The sequence below is a fragment of the Notechis scutatus genome, chromosome 8 (genome assembly GCF_049901735.1).
Source record: "Notechis scutatus isolate UNSWTSFEM ecotype Mainland chromosome 8, rNotScu1.2, whole genome shotgun sequence".
NCBI lineage: Eukaryota > Metazoa > Chordata > Lepidosauria > Squamata > Elapidae > Notechis > Notechis scutatus.
Genome location: NC_142016.1, coordinates 20,797,262 through 20,814,825, shown reverse-complemented (window position 1 = coordinate 20,814,825; position 17,564 = coordinate 20,797,262). Strand labels below are relative to the sequence as shown.

General features: G+C 43.9%; 1 long non-coding RNA gene across 1 annotated transcript in view; it reads left to right on the top strand.

Annotated features, from left to right (window-relative positions):
• The window catches only part of LOC148129942 (uncharacterized), a 35,452-nt gene that overhangs the window by 6,940 nt on the left and 10,948 nt on the right, over positions 1–17,564 (top strand). The window contains exon 2 of the long non-coding RNA XR_015750522.1: positions 16,093–17,564. This exon is cut by the window's right edge and continues 555 nt beyond it. This is a non-coding gene — a long non-coding RNA (uncharacterized LOC148129942). The remainder of the gene's footprint in view (positions 1–16,092) is intronic.

Genomic DNA, 17,564 nt, shown 5'->3' with positions numbered 1-17,564 from the left:
TAAAAGAGAATAAGACGACACAATGGCAGACTTCATCTATTTTTTGGCCTGCCATGCCTGATAAAATGTCATCGCCCGAAAAGACCCAAGAAGCTTCTTCAGCTCAAACTATTTACCTAATATAGGTAAATATTGAAAAGGAGAGGGGAAAACATCCACCACCACCACCTCATAAAAACAATATAGGTTTCGGGTGAGCTTGTTATAGGGGGTTCGCTTCTCATCCAAGAAGCTGAAGAAGCTGCTTGGATGAGAAGCGAAACGTCTTCAAAGAAAAACAAGAAAGTCCAGGTGCCTCTTTGGAAAAAGCACCTTTGGGACAACTTTGATCTGGATGCCTGAGAATCTCCGTACATGAGTCCCAAAAGTGTTTGCTTGCCAAAGAAAGACTCCGATTACAGTTTGGGGGTCTAAATTGGCATGGGGAATTGACAACCATCGATGGACAGCCCTGACTCGAATTCATGTTGCTCCCCTCTGGGAAAAGTATCTCTAGCAGGACTTCCAGATTCTATAACAGCTTTGTTTCCTAGGCCATTTGTCTGGGAAACACACAAGATTCATTTTTCTCGCCATGTACATATATACATCCAAACTGGACTGTGTTGTCATGGAATATATGTGGGTATATGCGTAATTTTGTATTTATTTATTTTGTCATGTTTATGTAGTGCAGTGGTCCCCAACCTTTTTTGTACCAGGGACTAGTTTCACGATTATTCATTCTTTGCGGCCCGGTACAAAATGATCCACGGACCGGTACCGGCATCAGCACGCACGACCAAGGCAAGGTGAGCCGAGCGACCGGCCAGCCAGCCGTCCCCCGCTTCTCCCCGCCACCTTCAACTCCTCCTTTGTACCTTCTTGCGGTCGATGGGCTTTTCGGGCTCTTTCTTAATCTCCTCCTGAGTAACGCGAGACTCCACCGCCATCGGGACAGTTCTTCATTCGAAGCTGCCCCCCCCTCGACGAAACTAAGGCACGAGGATTCCTTCAGCACCCAAACGCCGCTTTCCAACCGACAACCAACAAGCTCACCCGAAAGCACTTTCTCAAGCGTCGTCGAAACAAGATGGCGGCGCCCAAGCAAAGTAGGCCCTAATTTCATTCTTTGTGGCCTGGTACAAAATGATCCACGGACCGATACCGGTCCGGGGCCCGGTGGTTGGGGACCCCTGATGTAGTGTATATTAGAGGTGATGACCCTTTGAAAGCTGTCTGCAATGAAATTTCATTTTAATGTATGCCGATTAGTGTACATTAGCTTTATACCTGTGTTTTGCTATGAAACTATGTGATCAGGCTCAGTTTTTGGGGAGGAAAATAAGAGCGGAGGGGGGGCGGCGGAATTCTGCCTCTGCCTACCAGCATCCATCAGTATTCATCTGGCTAGTGTCCTGTCAGTGTGTGAGAGAGTTGAGGGCTGTTTGGAAACTGAAACATGGAAAATGAAAGAGTATTTGCTGTGTGAGCAAGAAGGCGACAGCAAGGAGCCTGGGCGTGGCTTAGCTCAACTGTTCTGTACTAAAGCTGGTTGCTGCTGTGAAACTAAAACTGAAATGGAAACTCTTCTCCTCTGCTTGTGTTTTGCATTTGGAACAGATTTCTTTTCAGGTGGGGAGGGGGAGTAGAACTCCTTAGCATCAAAGCCTGTTAATAATAATATACAAAATACTGATGCTCTAATGATCATTTTGAAAAATCCTTTCTTAGCGAGCACCTAGAAGCTAAGAGGAATATACGTGCCAAATTTCAAGTATGTAGACTTTACGGTTCTGGAGATTTTGTGATGATGTGTGACTGGTATTCCACTTTTATATATATAGATTCAAAGTGACAGTAAAGTTATTATTTTATTCTATTCTATTCTATTTCCGGCAGAGGCAGAGGGGCAGTGGGAGATAGCTAAAACAAGTGGACGAAATGGCTTGGGGAATGAAATTAACTGACGGCCAAAAACATTTTCTTGTGCAAAATAAGAGCCCAACATTTCATGACGTTTTGCTGCATGGATCTGAGGAATTCCATTTCTCTGGCCTGAATCGAAGAGCTTCTTCTTGGGGTCAAGAAGATGCTGAAACAGCCAGTTTGTTTAAGGTGCTGGCTTAGAAACCAGGAGATAGTGAGTTTGAGTCCCGCTATAGGCATGAAAGCTATCTGGGTGACTTTGGGTTAGTCATTCTCTCTCAACCCGACCTACCTCACAGGGTTGTTGCTGGGGGGGTGGGAGGACAAAAAGGAGGACGATTATGTATGTTCGCCACCTTGAGCTATTTATAAAGACGAATGAAGGTGGAATAAAAATCGAATAAATAAATAAAATAATGCCCCCTCCTGAACCAAGACACCACGCTTGAAATTTTGGGCTTGGACAACCTTGAACTACACCGCGTATGGTTGGATTTAAGTGTGGTACACAAAATTATCTGCTACAATGTCCTACCCATCAATGACTACTTCAGCCTCAACCGCAACAATACAACAACACACAACAGATACAAACTCAATATAAATCACGCCAAACTTGATTGCAGAAAGTACGACTTCAGCAACAGAGTGGTCAATGCCTGGAATGCAATACCTGACTCTGTTGTTACATCCTCAAACCCTCCACTCCTTTAACCTCAAACTATCCACTGTTGACCTCACCCCATTCCTAAGAGGTCTGTAAGGGGGCGTGCATAAGTGCACCATCGTGCCTCCCGTCCCTGTCCCATTGTCCCCATTTATCTGTACCTATTTCCTGTATTCTTACTCACATTTATACTTATATCTGTTATCTTGTATTCGATTGACAAATCAATCAATCAAACAAACAAACAAACTACCAGGAAGAGCAATGCAGTGCAGGATGAGAAATAAAATCAAAACTCCCTATGAGAAGCCATTGTAGGCCTTCTAAAACCAGAATTTCCTGAGGGTTTTTTGTTTGTTTTTTTGCTTTTTTGCAGGTAGTGGTTGGACCAATATAAGCTTCTGCCCTCAAGGAGCAGTTTAATTTCAGAGAAGAACCCCCAATATGTTTGGCGCTACAATTCCCCTAAACCCAGGCAGCAAAGCAGGTGGTTGCAGGTGCTGAGAACTGTACTTTAAAACATCTGGAGGACAAGGGCTTCTGTTGATTAGGATTTGGAGGTGGAAAGGAAATTTAGAGCAGGGGAATGCATGAAATGGCAGGCAAGCAGATTGTAGGGTGATCTAGAATCTCTTTGCTGGGCAAATGCTCCATCATAACTCCCAGAGATTTTTAGAGTTGTAATATCAAAAGCAGAAAAAAATGATTCTTTAAAAAAAAAAAAAAGAAGCAATAATGATTGCAAAACAGAAGAGATGAGCAAGTTTGAAGTTCTCAAAACTCACAATTTCCCCGAAGTGTTTTTCTTCTACCAACCGCTGCCCATTTCCAATTTCCCCCCCGCCTTTCAAGGAAAACAAAAAGAAAGCCATTTATTTTTCCCCCACATTCCCCACCCCCACCCCACCCCATGTGTCCTTCAGAGCACAAGAAGCATCTGTGTCACTGGCGAATAGGCCCTGTCGGAGAGCTGCACCTGTTGGATTTCTGCTCCACCACTATCAAGGGCTTCCCTTCCCTGGGTGTGTCCAACCAGATGCCATAGACAGAGAGAAACACAAAGCGAGACAGAGATAGACACACAGAGACACAGAGAGAGAAACAGAGACAGACACACACACACACACAGAGAGACAGAGACCTTTCGGGGAGGATTTAATTTAGATCCCTTAAAGTTCTACAGAGCAGGGGTGGACTTGATGATCTCAAGAGGGCCTTCTGATTTAAGGATACCATTTGGAAGGCCTATATTCGTAGGATGGGATACAGGAGACAAAGAGGTAAAGGAATTAGGCTTCTCCTTGCAATGGCTTCCTTTAGCCTCATTTTCAGGATCTCTTGAAACAAGGGAGAAGCATCCGCGCTTGGATGAAGCTCTGTTAGCCCGTTAATGGGCGGAGATTTGACTGCATTTTCCCAGGTATCCTGCGGACACCCTTTTCCTTCATTCTAGAGGAAAGGGAGTGGGGAGGCCAGCTTTCAGAAGTCTAGCCAGAAAGGAACGGGCTCTTGTCTTAAAGATCTACCCACCAATGAGTCAACCAACCCTGTTTAGCTGTGAGCTATTTATTAATGAAGAGTAATTCATACAAGACTTGGGAAGTGTGTCCAAGGCTTTGGCTCAGCTATTAATCATCTCTGGGATGACAGCTCTCCAAAATGAATCATTGTTATTTGAAAGAAGGGGAAACTGAGGCCCAAAGGAAGAAGAGGTGGCAAATTGAATGACAATCTCTTTTGCAGGTTTCACACGCTTCTCATTCGCTGCGGGTTCACGTTTTTTCCACGCCCGCGAGGATCCTCAGGCCTCAGGGAGGAGGGAGGAGGTGTGAATGCTGAGATAAGATGGACGGACGGACAGACAGAGATGGATGGATGGTTGAGAGGTTATGATGGACAGACAGACAGATAGATGATAAATAGATGGAGAGAGAGAGGGGAATATAGACTGAGGTAGTAATAATAGATAATAGTGATAATAGAGACTGAGCTGTATGCAACAAAATTTCATTTTAATATATGTCAATTGGTGTACATTCAAAGTGACAATAAAGTCTATTCTATTTTATTCTACTCTACTCTTCTATTTCTGGGATGGGAGAGGGGCAGCCAAAACGAGTAGAGTATTCTGCTCTACTCTACTCTACTCTACTCTACTCTACTCTACTCTACTCTACTCTACTCTACTATTTTTTTTCTTAGGGACCATCTGGTTGTAGAAGGCTGGGGTGAGAATACTGAACACCAGGTAAACAGTCTGAAGGGCATAACAGACATTGCTGCATGTCATTCTGCTAAGCCTATATTTAGAGAAGCCACAGGTTGCTTCCAAAGCAGCTTCACACGGAGATCATACATCACCCAAATGTCTTGTTCAGGCTTCGCTGAATAACTGACAATAGTTGGATTCATGCAACATGCAAAATCAAAGCCAAACAAATCCCCGGCTTTGGCGAGCCTTGTATCGTTCCTGTAAGAAAAGAAAATTGCATTTGAACATTGGAACAGCAGCAATACAATAAGACGTATTGAGAGGGAAGCCTGCTTAGAATCAGACGGAGGTGTTTCAGCTGTGAAACTGGATCTCTTGAGAGCAGACAGAATGTGTCAACCTATTGTTGTTTTTGCCAGAAAGGATGATTTCTGTCAAACCAATTTCCCAAGCAGGACACACCCTGCTTGATTCAGCAGCTCTGTTTCTGACACACAACTAAGAAGCTTTAACTATATATACCTACCTCCCCCACAAAAATAGTGAAAAGCATGAACATGTTCAATGCACAGTTCAATGTATCATCCCTTCCATATGCAAGAGGGGGAGAAAGAAACTTTACTTCCTTCTTCGGTAGACATTCAGAAGCCAATTCAGTTTGGCTGCTGATGGATTATGAAATCTAAGCTTTTATTTTCTTTTTTTTTCAAAGAAACTGGAGCCATTTAGCAGATTCTGCATTGTGTAAGAAGTTAGACTAAATCGGGGTTGTTGTTGTTGTTGTTGTTATTGTTGTTGTTATTATTATTATTATTATTATTATTATTATTATTATTATTATTATTATTCTTTTATTCATTAAACATGAAACTCAGTCAACTGAACATTTAAAAATGTATCAGAAATACCAGTGACTGGTGCTAATGGTTGATACGGGTTGCTGCCAGCCAGAGGTGGTGTTCAGCAGGTTCTGACCAGTTCTGGAGAACCGGTAGCGGAAATTTTGAGTAGTTCAGAGAACCGGCAAACACCACCTCTGAATGGCCCCGCCCCCATTTCTTCTCCGCCTCCCGTTGAGTCCCAGCTGATTGGCTGGGTCTCCTTTGGTTGCCCTGCACAGGAGAACGGAGCTGGAAAGCAGGTTAGTGGGGTGGGGAGGGAATGGGATTTTGCAGTAACCTTCCCCTGCCATGCCCACCAAGCCATGCCCACCAAGCCATACCACGCCCACCAAGCCACGCCCACAGAGCTGGTAGTAAAAAAATTGAATCCCACCACTGCTGCCAGCATCCTAGGTATCAATCAAGTATCTTCTCAAACTGTACGATGTTCTGAGTAGTGCAATTTTTTGCAGTTCCGCTGGTGTTATTGCAGGAAGCTGCAATTTCTTGGTGTATTTTGTAAAATTCTTGGACATGGTACCAAGTGCCCTAATGACAATGAGTATCACTGTTACATGTTTCATCCATAACTGTGTAGTTTAAATGGCTAGCAATACTTTGTGGTTTTTTTCCCCAGTTCTTTTTCTTCGAATCTGGTGTCTCCTGTTACAGTGATATCAATAAACTGTATGCTTTGGCCCTCGACAACCATAATATCTGGCGTGTTGTGTTCCAAATGTCAATCTGTCTGTATTCGAAAGTCCCTCAAAATCTTCACCATCTCATTTTCGACAACTTTTTCCACATTATGATCCCATGACTTTTCGGATACAGGTAGGGTGTATTTTTTACACAATGACCAGTGGATTAATATAGCAACTTGATCATGTCTAGCTTTGTAGACAGTTTGCGCCATTTTGCTGCACTCACATATTAAGTGTGAAACCATTTCAACTTTGTCATTGCAAAGTCGGCAGTTTGGATTGTCAGTGGGTTTTTTTTTTTTTGTATCTTCGCTTTCATGGCATTAGTTGGTAAGTGCTTGTTCTTGAACAGCAAGTATTAAACTTTCCGTTTCTTTCTTGATGGCTCCTCTCTTAAGCCATACCCATTATTATTGTTGTTTGTTGTTATTGTTATTATCCAAAGCACCAGACAAGACAAGAAATAATGGTTGGAAATGAATCAAAGAGAGAAGCAACCTGGAATTAAGGAGACACTTCCTAAGAGTGAGGACAATTAACCAGTTTGCCTCCAGAATTCGTGGGCACTCTATCACTGGGGTTTTTTAAGAAGAGCCTGGACAGTCACTTGTCTGAGACAGTTATAGGTCAGTGATGGCGAACCTTTTCAGCACCAAGTGCCCAAACCGGAACACATGTGAATATGTGGATGCCGGAGCATTGCACGCATGCCTGTTTTTTGGTCGTTTTCATTGCGTTGTTTTTGAGACATTTTCAAGCCCTTTTGGACCATTTTCAGGCAATTTTCCAGGGCGTTCTTAAGTCACTTTTCAGGGTGTTTTTCGGGTTGTTTTGGCTTAGAAACAGCCCCAAAACAGCCTGAAAAAGGCCCGAAAAACAGCCTGGAAAAGGCCTGGAAAATGGACTGAAAAATGGGCTGAAAACAGCCTGGAAAAGACCCAAAAAAAACTGCCTGGAAAAGGTCTGGAAAATGGCCTGGAAAAAGGCCCCCAAAATAGCCTGAAAAAGGCCTGAAAAACTGCCTGAAAAACGGGCTGAAAAAGGCCTGGAAAAAGGCCCGGAAATGGCCCTGAAAAGGCCCAAAAAGTGCCTGTTTTTTTAAATTTGGTTTGTCAATTGCTTACAAGATAATAGGTATAAGTAAAAACATAGTTATGAATACATGGATACATATAAGAAAAATAAAAGAAGCAATAGGACAGGGACGGTAGGCACGTTGGTGCGCTTATGCACGCCCCCTACAGACCTCTTAGGAAAAGGGTGATAGTAGACAGTCTAAGACCTCCAAGGTCCCTTCCAACTCTTTAGTTATTCTATTAAGACTGCAGTAGATGCCCATGCTGTCCATTAGCATCAGGGTGGGGATTTCCAAGAGTTTCCCGATATCCTGCAGTGACAAAACATCGGCCAGTATTTATTACAGCCAAGGTTACTAAGTCACTGCATTATGAATTTGAGACACTCTTACCCATTCTTTCGCTCCACCCAAATCAAGCCAGTGTCAGGCGTTGACTTGGGTCTGACTCAGTGGGTTTAGGGCCATCCAGTGAGTCAGCAGTCAAATATCCTGGAGGATGGGATGTTTCTCTCCCATCCACCCTTTGGAGGTATCTCGGGGAGATCATGGCCCTATACCCCAGGTCATCTCCTGCTGACGTTCAGTGAACATAAGTGGTTTAAAAATAACAGGGGACAGAAAATCGAGACAGATGCCAAGGGTGTAGGAATTTGGCTGAAGCACGCTGGGGTTTTCACTAGATTCAGCAGTTGCTTGTGGGATCGAGTGGCTGTACTCCAGACGGAAGCTACATTTTGGCCTGTAATGATTAGCAACATATAACATCAAAGGCCAGTGGAATCCATATTCTTGTAGCTGTGGTGTGGGGAGAACACAGCATTGTGGATGACATAATTTTGAGCATCTCTCACATTTTAGGAGCCCTCTCTGTCCACCCACGGACTCTTTGGAGAAACACCCTGGTCTAATCACCATCTCGGTGACGCTTCTAACTTGGGTGGAACTTGAGTTCTAACGTACATTTTGATTATCCTTCACTGGGACTGGAGCCTTCACATCGGTTCCCAGTAGGAGCTGGGCCAGCCTTCTCTCCTACCCTATGATCATGCTCAAAGGCACTCAAAACAATATACGACTCTTAACTTCTAACCACCAACCAGAGCTTTTGATATCATGATGCAACTAACTTTAAATACTGTACCAGAATTAAACATGGGAGGTTTCAAAAGAGGTAGAAAAACCATGAACTATAAACCTGCCATAAATTAGCACCCATACACAAAAATGACTAATCAGAGTAATGGTGGGATTCAAATTTTTTTTACTACCGGTTCTGTGGGCATGGTTTGCTTGTTTTCATTACCCAAACTAGATAACAGGGGAAGGATACTGCAAAATCCCCATTCCCTCCCAACCCCACTAACCTGCTTTCCAGCTCCGTTCTCCTGTGCAGGGCAACCAAAGGAGACCCAGCCAATGATCAGCTGGGACTCAATGGGAGGCAGAGAATAGATGGAGGTGGGGCCAGTCAGAGACGGTATTTGCTGGTTCTCCGAACTACTCAAAATTTCCGCGACTGATTCTCCAGAACTGGTCAGAACCTGCTGAATACCACCGCTAAATCAGAAATCCCTGGTGTTCTCCGAGTTTGCTTGTTTTCATTACCCAAACTAGATAACATCATCAATGCTACCAAAGAGTGCAGTTTGGTGACAGTTTTGTGGACAGCCCTGTCAGGGTGGATGGAGGTGGTCTTAGAGATTAGAGATTAGAATAGAATAGAATAGAATGGAATGGAATAACAGAGTTGGAAGGGATCTTGGAGGTCTTCTAGTCCAACCCTCTGCTGAGGCAGGAAACCCTACACCACTTCAGACAAATGGTTATCCCACATCTTTTTAAAAACTCCCAGTGTTGGATCATTCACAACTTCTGCAGGCAAGTTGTTCCAATGATTAATTGTAACTATCACGAAATTTCTCCTTAGTTCTAGGTTGCTTCTCTCCTTGGTTCATTTCTATCCATTGTTTCTTGTCCCGTCCTCAGGGGCTTTGGAGAATAGCTTGACTCCCTCTTCTTTGGGTAGCCCCTTAGATATTGGAAGACTGCTTTCATGTCTCCCCTAGTCCTTCTTTTCATTAGAGTAGACATACCCAGTTCCTGCAACCGTTCTTTGGTTGGGTTGCTTATTGTGGGCTTTTTTTGGCAGTTTCTTGATTGGAGTATTGTTTACTTGATTGTTGGTCTGATGTTAATCCTTGAGTTAATCTATGGTGATCTGAGCCACAGTGGTGCAAGTGGGTAGAGTACAGTACTGCAGGCTCCTTCTGCTGACTGCCAGCTGCCTGTAATTTGGCAGTTCGAATCTCACCAGGCTCAAGGTTGACTCAGCCTTCCATCCTTCCAAGGTGGGTAAAATGAGGACCCAGATTGTTGGGGGCAAGAGGCTGACTCTGTAAACCGCTTAGAGAGCTGTACAGTGGTATATAGGTCTAAGTGCTATGGCTATTGCTATCTGGGTATTGATTTCTGGTGGAGAGGTGCTTGAGTCTTTCTGTTTCTTTTTTGGCTGGTTGATTGTTTCTTTTCCATAGATGTTGTTGATATTTATGTGTCTCTTGCTGGCTAATCTGTCAGACTGCCAGGCTTCTAGAAATCCCCTGGCATTTTTGAACTTGGCTTGGTCTAGGATTGACAAATCTTGGTCTAGGATCAGCAAACCACACTCCTTACTAGCACTGATGATGTTATCTAGTTGGGTAACGAAACGTCTGCAATAAAACAAGCCAGCTCAAGGAGCCCGCATGTCAACCCTGAGCTACAAATATTTATAGTTCAACCCAATGTTCTCTGGATCCCTTGGAAGCAACGAGTCGCATGCAGCAGGCTTAACTCAGCTAGCTATGAAATACTGAGCATTGGTTGCATAAGTACCTCCCACGGTTCCTTTCGGCTATGAGTAACAGTGCAGCGGCCACTGGCAGGGAGAGAAACTATGATTCAGGCCACGAAATGACACAGGCGCTACTATTTTGGTGAAGGGTGGGAGGCCATAGGAAGTCAGCGTCTTTTCTTTTTTTCCCTCAGCTTGGAAAGACTGAGCCTTCAACTCTAAGGAGAGAGAAGATCCTGAAAAAGAAATAAGAGTTGCAAGAAGAAACTTCTGGTTAGGAAAAATTCAGCTTTGATTTATCTATATACCCTCCACTTCAAAACCAGGACATGTTGTAGTTTGGATGGGACTTAGTCAGAGTGGTATTCAGCAGGTTCTGACCAGTTCTGGAGAACCGGTAGCGGAAAATTTGAGTAGTTCTCAGAACCAGCAAATACCGTCTGTGACTGGCTCCACCCCCATCTTTCTCTGCCTCCTGAGTCCCAGCTGATTGGCTGGGTCTCCTTTGGTTGCCCTGCACAGGAGAACAGAGCTGGAAAGCAGGTTAGTGGGGTGGGAAGGGAAGGGGATTTTGTAGTAACTTACCCCAGGAGTAGGGAGTGAATGGGGATTTTACAGTATCCTTCCCCTGCCATGCTCACTAAGCCACACCCAAGAACAGGTAGTAGAAAATTTCAAATCCCACCACTGGACTTAGTAGATTTGAGGAGGTGCTTTCTGAGAAGATGGTAACTAATTCAGGAACATTTTGAGAATCAAGAAGAGGAACCTGGGTCTTAGAACCAGCCTGTCTGGGGGTGGGGGGGAGAGATATATACAAGCAGACATAGTTAGTAATCACTGAAGACCATCTGTTGATTGACGTGTGATTATTGTTCATTTAAAAGCTGATCCTGTGTACATTCCATAACATGTAATTATAATCTGATTTTTGATGGTTAAGCCGAAGGCAAAATATTTCTAGAGAGACTCTGATGTTCGCCTTTTGTCAGTTGTGCAAAACAATGCACAGATGGATGAACAATTTATTCAAAGCCTAAATTCTGCTTTGTGTCTCAGTATTCAAGCTGCTGCTTAGGCAGTCTGCTCGCCTCCCTTTAGACTTACAACAGCGAGCTTGTAAGACGATTTGGACCTTTCTACAGTCATCGAAGAAGTCCAGTGTTGAATTGCACCGTGGGAATTATTAAAGTCCCTGCAGCCCTCCCATGGCAAATATAAGCAACTCTATTCAGCACCAACTGCTGTTTCCAAGTAGTTTTCAAAGGCAGCCCCATGTTGAAATAATTGCAGTAATCTATCTTGGAGGTGGTGAGTCTATGAATGACCATTACTTCAGTCTCCTGCTTCAGGTAGGGACACACCTGGTGCCCCAAAACTCATAGCTGGATGAAGAACCCTAACTAACATCTCCACCTATGAATTCAACAATAGTTGTAAGTCTAAGAGGGCAGTTAAATCTTGGTCTTTCTCCTTCAGGGGGCGCACACCTTCCTAATTAAAACCAGAGCAGGTAGAGATATTTCTAGATCACCTGTTTGGGATTCAACTTCAGCTTGTTTTGTCCCATCCAGATCCCCACCGCTTCCAAATATCATGCTGGGACCTCCATGATGTCTTCCCAAGGTCTAAGGTAGCAGGGTATAACTGAGCATCATCAGGCTGTGGGTGATACACCACCCAACTGATGGATAAGCATTCCTAGGAGTCTTGAATAAATTCTAAACAGGAGGGAAGAAAGGATCAATTCCTTTAAGAACGTCACAAGGAAGCAACTGGATCGAGATTGCTTCTCTCATTAACACTGCTATCTTCCACCTAGGAAGAAGGGAATCCATTGTAAGTCCCTCAAACCCTCAAAGATGGTCCAAAAAGAATACCATCATCAATAGCATTGACCTCCACTGAGAGATCAAGGAGAAGCAAGAGGATTGTATGCTCTCCATCCAATGACAATGGCCATTCACCAAAGCAACCGATGTCATTTCCATCCCAGATCTGGGTCTGGATCACTTCTCTTGGGCTTTGAACTTGAGCTTCCTGTTACTGTGCAATTGTATTGGCTGTTGTAGGGGTCATAGCTAACTTTGTAGATTGTCTGAGTTAAGTTTGGTTGAAGCCTGGGCTCTCTGAGATGATGTCATGAGGAGGTTTGTGTCCTGAAAGGGTATTGGGCCATTCCTATTGTGTCTTAATGGCTTTCCTGGTTTGGATCTTGGAGTGAGGGCTGATCCTACCATTCTACCTAATTCTGCCTTTGTTTGAAATATCCTGTCTTGAATGGATTACCAAATCTGCATTTCTAAAAGCTGGCCTCGGCTTAGTATCTGCTTGAGGGTAGGGAACTGTGGCTCTGAGTCTCTGTCTCCCTTTAATTTCTCTTTTAGGGAAATATAATATTCTGCCTTCTTCATATTTCTCAAAATATTTCATTTTTCTAGGAGTGGGGTGGGTGCTAACTTTCTATATTTCTCAGCTTGCCACAGAACCAGGAGGGAGGGAAGGCTAAGTTTGGAATGCCAAATCCAGGTGACAACAAGAAATCATCCCATGGGAACTAAGGTCATCTAGCCAGATGGTCAGTAAAGACTTGGACAGTTTTCCACAACAATACCTAGACATATAATTGGACAATGTGACCTGCACTCTGTGCCTAAATTATGTACTCAATAAAGTTTTGCAAAAAGAGATTGGATCGTCTCAATGGTACTTGCTTGCTTGGGTCCATCAGTCAGAACCTTGACAGAACGCTTGTTCAGAAGTGGTGACATCCACACCTCCTTGAAGATATCTGGAACAACCTGTTGTGGCTCACCAGCAGCCAAGCGGAGCTGACGGCAGACTCGGACAGTGAGGAGGTTGGGTAGGAACATGGGCCAGTCCTGGAGTCTGGGGAAGGCTCTGACGAGGGCTCTGCATCGGAGGCAGAGATGGGGCCAGGGCCGTCCGACAGTTATCAGCTGCCTTCAGCGTCAGAGATCAGTGAGGCAGAAGAACAGCTGGAGCCTGTTCCCAGTGTGCACATGTGCAGAGCTGCCAGGAGAAGGGAAGTTAAGGAACAAGGGTCGACTCAGGAGTAAAGGCACAGGTGGATGGTGAATGGCCCCTCCCATAGGAGCAAAAGGGGAATGGTATTTGCAGGAGACAATTAGTTCAATTCATTAGGGTAAAAATTGGTTCATGAGTCATTGTCAAGTATTTTCTTGTACAGCGTTGTGCTTGGAAGCTATCGGCCTGGCAACTCTGCAAGCCTGATAAGGTCTGTGGTTGTAAATCACTCTTGAAAGACTGTTTGCCAGGACTTTGCTGGATGTGAATGAGAGGAATTCACATTAGCCTAATAAAAAGGTTTTGTTGGGACGAGGATTCTGCTTCGTGATTTTGGTGAAGCCTAGGTCAGAACAGAACCCTTCCTCTACAGAGGTGTTAACCAGTTTTTAGGTACTAAAATTGAAACTTCAAACCACCTGAAAGAGCCAAGAAAAAGTGGGACACTAAGCCACATGTGGCATAACTCATGTTAGATAACAGTTGCATCAGAGTCCACAAACCAAAATGGATGCTAGATCAGAGATTTATTTCAACATAATCTTCATTCTACCTCAGGGAGTTATAACCCGCAGATAAATCAGTTCAGATATCAATATTATAACCAAGGGTGGGCTTCAAAAAATTTAGCAACTGGTTCTCTGCCCGGTTGCTGGGTGGGTGTGGCCATGGTGGGCGTGGCCTAGTCGGCCTCCTGCACCATGGTGGGGGGGGGGCGTTTTTACTCTCCCCGGACTCCAGAGGCTTTCCTTGAGCCTCCAGGAGGCCAAAAATGGCCTCCCGGGCTCCAGAGGCTCCCTGGAAGCCGGAAATGGGCCTGCTTTTCACCCTCCCTGAGCCTCCGTGCAGGCTCTGTACTTAGCTGGGATCATGGGTGGGATTCAAAAAATTTTAACAACCAGTTCTGTGAATGTGGCTTGGTGGTCATGTGACTGGGTGGACATGGCTTGGTGGTCATGTGACTGGCTGGGTGTGGCCAACTCAATATCACTCACATCGAGGCACACATCTCCTCACCTGGCCTCTCATGACTGTGGGGATGCTGCAACAGTCGTAAGTGTGAAAAATGGTCATAAGTCACTTTTTTCAGTGCCATTGTAACTTTGAATGGTCACTCCACACAAGCAAAGTACCAGCAAAGGAGGGGAAAAAAACTCCAGAGACGTTCCAGAGACAGGAAGTCTAGTCCTGCCAAGAATGTAATAAGGGTTAACGGAGAGGCAGTTTCTGTAAGCAACACCAGAATGTTTCCTTCCTGCCTTCCTTACAGGATTAGGCCAGGAATTTCTTCTAACAACCGGTTCTCCGAACTGTTTAGAAGTTAACAACCGGTTCTAGCGAATAAGTGCGAACTGGTAGAATCCCATCCCTGTCTGGGATCCAAAACAGGCCACATGGAGACTCCTGGGAGGGAAGGGGCATGGTGAGTGGGGCCAGCCAGTCATTGCAACTACCAGTTCGGTGAACCAGATGTAAAATTAACACCCGGTTCACCCAAACCAGTGTGAATTGGCAGTAGCCCACCCCTGACTACAATACTTCAGTCCAATGGTATTGGATCAGTATCCTAAAGCCACAATGAGACAGTTTATGGGAAAAGGGAAATTAACGATGAAAACCTATTTACAGGAGATGTGCAAATTGCTCAAGACATGTTCTTCACGAGAACTTCCAGGTTTATTATACATGGCCAACATTTCTCTGCAATCTCTGGATTTTGTTCTATTTGCATTTAGGGACTTTTGAGATGAATGAGAAAGAGGATGCTTGGACTTCAGACTTGGGTGTTTTCACACAGAATTTGCAAGCCTCCACCTCCGCCTTCTCTAAAAATAAAAGTCTACATTCTCTCTCTCTCTCTCTTCAAGCCTCATTTGCAGAAGTCTTGGGATTTGAAAGTACTTCCTATACCTAAAAATAATTCAAAAGCTGGAGATTCATGAGGTGTGCAACCTGAAGTATTGGAAGAACATTTACAGAACAGAGATAAAAACCTGGATCTGTTATTTAACATATGTATTTGTTGCTATTCAAATCATCATTTTTTTCATTTCCTAATGGACAATGGGGAGCCAGTTTGGTCTGGTGGTTAAGGCGCCAGTCTAGAAATGATCAGACAGTGACTTCTAATGTTGCCATGGGCATGAAAGACATCGGGGTGACTTTGGGTCAATCACCAGGAGATGGTGAGTTCTAGTCCCGCCTTAGGCATGAAAGACAGCTGGGTTATCTTGGGCCAGTCACTCTCTCAACCTACCTCACAAAGTTGTGGAAAAATTAGGAACAGGGAAGAATATTAGGTATGTTTACTGCCTCAACTTATAAAGGCAGAATATCTATCTTATCTACCTACCTACCTACCTAATACCTATCTGTCTCTCTGTCTGTCATCTATCTATTTATCTATCATCTATATCCATCTACCTACCCACTTACCTACCTAACTACCTATCATTCATGTATGTATGTATGTATGTATGTATGTATGTGTGTATATGTGTATATATATATATATATATATATATATATATATATATATATATATATGTATATATATATATATATATCCCTATCTCTCTCTCTCTCTCTCTTTCTCTCTCTCTCAAATAAATAAAGCAAACAAGCAAGTATCTTGTTATGCCATGTCTACATTCTCCATTCTTGGGAATTTTTGAACTTAAGAAGATCTACAGTTTACTATTTTGGCTTGAACATATTAATACAGGAATTTAAAAAGTTGCTGTTGTTGTTTTCTTTGCAGGGATCTACTACTTGTCCATTATTCCCGTTGCATGTTAATGTCTTCATCTTGGCATGTAGAGAGAAGCTGACCTCTTTGTGACCAATCAGAGGATGAGAGACTCTCGCCATAAATACCTATCACGACCCATCATCTTCCTGTCCAAAGGTTGTCTTTAATTCTGCAAGCGGCCTGCTGTTCAAAGTACAGAAATGAAACAGAAAGCTGGAAAGCAAACTGGTGATCCATAGGTCCCAGGGGAAGCCTTCTCCAAAGCTGACCTCAAACCTGCCAACGTTGGCCGAGCCCAAAGAAACTCAAAGAAAAACAAGATTGAGGTCAGCCTTGCAAATAATTCTTTGAAAAATGGCTAACCTATCAATACATGTTGTTATATTTGGCCCCAAAGGAAACAAAAAGTTAAAAAGAAGAACTAGTGTCTGTCCAGATTTCCGGCCTGTTGCCTAAAACCTGCCCCGCAAGTGTAACTGGACTCATGCCAGCTTAATTTTGGCTCCCCTCACTCTACGCTGTTCCAGTGAAAGGAAACTAGTCTTTGGATCCATGCGCATTTGAAGCCTGTTTCCACACTGGCGCTTTCTATCAGCTAAAAAACACCCAGACATTGAGTAGAGCAAGCCAGAGATACGCATCTTTTACTGTACAGTTTGCAAATTTTGTGTTCGGCATGCAGAACTTGGCTGTTGACTTGCACCGAGATTAGATCAGCGTTTCCATCCTTGTTTTATGATCTTGATCTGCAAGTAAACAGAGACCTTGAGAAATTGCAAGAAGTTTACGATTTGCAGGTGATCTTCGATTTACAACCAAAGTTACAAAGACACTGAAAAAAAAAAGGATGTATGATTGGTCCTCACATGTATAAGCCTGGCAGCATCCCACATGCTCACGCAATCAAAATTTGGGCTCTTGGCAAGCGGCCTGTATTTTATGAAAATTGCAACATCCCGGTGTCACGTGATCTCAAATTGTGACCTTGCCACCTGGCTCCAACAAGCAAAATCAATGGGGAAACCAGCAGGGAAGGTTGCAAGCAGAGGTGGTTATTCAGCAGGTTCTGACCAGTTCTGGAGAACCGGTAGCAGAAATGTTGAGTAGTTCGGAGAACCAGCAAATACCACCGCTGACTGTCCCCGCCTCAGCTATGACCCCCTACATTGCCCCAATGGAGTCTGACAACAGCCAACAGAATACATGTTTTTGCACAGGAACAGGAAGCTCAAGTTCAAAGCCCAAGAGAAGGTATAAAAACCCCTCACTCTCAACTCCAGAACCCAGGACTGCTAGTGGTTCTGCTTCATCATTAAATCCTCTTTCCAGTCAGCCTCCAGCCTCCTTCTTCCGGCTTGGAACTGAACTGTGATATGTCTTCCAACACATGGTGTAGGGTCTCCCGCTTGGGCAGGGGGTTGGACTAGATGACCTATAAGGTCCTTTCCAACTCTGATTATCTGTTATCTGTTATGTGTCTT